This window comes from Galeopterus variegatus, unplaced genomic scaffold, assembly GCF_000696425.1.
Source record: "Galeopterus variegatus unplaced genomic scaffold, G_variegatus-3.0.2 Scaffold5278, whole genome shotgun sequence".
Classification (NCBI taxonomy): Eukaryota; Metazoa; Chordata; class Mammalia; order Dermoptera; family Cynocephalidae; genus Galeopterus; species Galeopterus variegatus.
The window spans coordinates 30,569-32,302 of record NW_007731389.1 but is presented as its reverse complement, the minus strand read 5'-3'; the positions used below and the strand labels follow the sequence as shown (position 1 = coordinate 32,302).

General features: G+C 50.2%; 1 pseudogene; it reads right to left on the bottom strand.

Moving 5' to 3' along the window:
• Window positions 1–499: 499 nt before the first annotated feature.
• Window positions 500–1,734, bottom strand: part of LOC103604605 — a 3,557-nt pseudogene continuing 2,322 nt past the window's right edge.

Sequence of the window (1,734 nt, the reverse complement as noted above, 5' to 3'; positions counted from 1 at the left end):
ACAGTTTTTCCAGGCTCAGAGCCAGAGTCCTAGAAACAAAAATAAGTTGCCTCTCTGCACAAAGATTTTTTTCAAGAGCTGTTTCACATGCTCACATGTGTCTGGCTAAGGTGGGCTTTTCAGGGTAACGGTTCAGTGACAAACCTCTCATTGAGTTCTTCAAACAAGAAAGGCTATGGTGTTACTGGCTCTCTGGAATTGCTTGCTAATAAAGTTTTAAAATCTGTTGCCCACTTTTCCATTTGGATTTCTTCATGCTGCTGTTAAAGGATAAATTTTGCCGCATAATGTCCCAAACTCGTTTTCTAAATCTTTGCGGATACCCCCAATTTTTTTTTTCCAGGTTTCTGACGATTTAACGCATGAGTCTCAAAAAATCAATGGCAGGGGAAAGATGAATAAAATTAAAACGGGGTCTGGAGAAGAGGGCTATGGGCACACATTAAAAGGGGCAGTGAGTGGCCTAGTTAGGAACTGGAACAGGGGGATTCCTCGGATGTCACACGTCATCTAACCCGTAGTCCTCCTCTGGGAAGTGGCCTCCCATCACAACCGATGGCTTGACAAAGGCGCAGTCCTTGGCCTGGCGTTCGAAGTAGCGTTTCCCAGTCACACTGCCATCTTTGTTTCCCTAACGGCTTCATAGCGGACGCCAATCCAGAAGCCAGGATTGAAATCTGTGAGTCCTACATACATGACGGTGCCCCGGCGAGGGGACTGCCCAGGCGCCCGCCCTTCACAGCGGCTGCCCACGGAGCCGGCACCGGCCTGGGCCTTCTCCTCAGGGAGGCGCCGGGAGGCCTCGGCCTCTTGCTGCGCCCGCTCCTCTTCGTTGCCTCGGCCTAGCTTGCCGCGCTTCAGGAAGGAGCGAACTGAGTCTTGCCTTGTGAGATCGTGTCTCTCTCCACCTTGGACCCGTCCTCACACCCCACGAGGCGGGCACCGCCACGGCCAGTGACGAGGCGCGGCAGCGCTCACGTCACGTACAGGGACGGGCCCAGCTGTGCGTCCTCCTGATGCCGCTCGCTCAAGGACGCGTCGTCAACTCCAGGCAGGAAGCAGGGCTGCCCACCATCAGCTCCAGTTTACACGTGAGCACAGCCACGGCAAGGCCCCGACTGAGAGCGGAAGCTGCTGAGGGAGCCGCTGAGGAAAACCGTCACTGTGGGCGCCGCCTCCGCCGTGCCGCGCCCTGCCTGGCCCGCAGCCCGCTTCAGCCGCCTCGCACCGGTACCCGGATTTTATTCGCTACATTCTTGGGTTTGTCTTTCATGTTCCCGTAATACCCGTAATACCGGTAAGGATCGGTATTATTTTTTTTAATGATATATTGACGCTCTGTCACTTTTTTTTTTTTAAGATATGAAAATACGGTCAGACTCAACGACTAGTAAAATCTGTAGAGACAGGAAAACGGGCAAATAGATTCCGCAGGAAATGGGACCTATAATGATAGCACTGATGAGATTATTTCAAAAAGGGCGTTTTTCCCCTTTGGTAGTGAAGAAGAATACCGGTAAGGATCGGTATTATTTTTTTTAATGATATATTGACGCTTTGTCTGTCACTTTTTTTTTTTTTAAGATATGAAAATACAGGCAGACTCAACGACTAGTAAAATCTGTAGAGACAGGAAAACGGGCAAATATATTCCTCAGGAAATGGGACCTATGATGATAGCACTGATGAGATTATTTCAAAAAGGGCGTTTTTCCCCTTTGGTAGTGAAGAAGA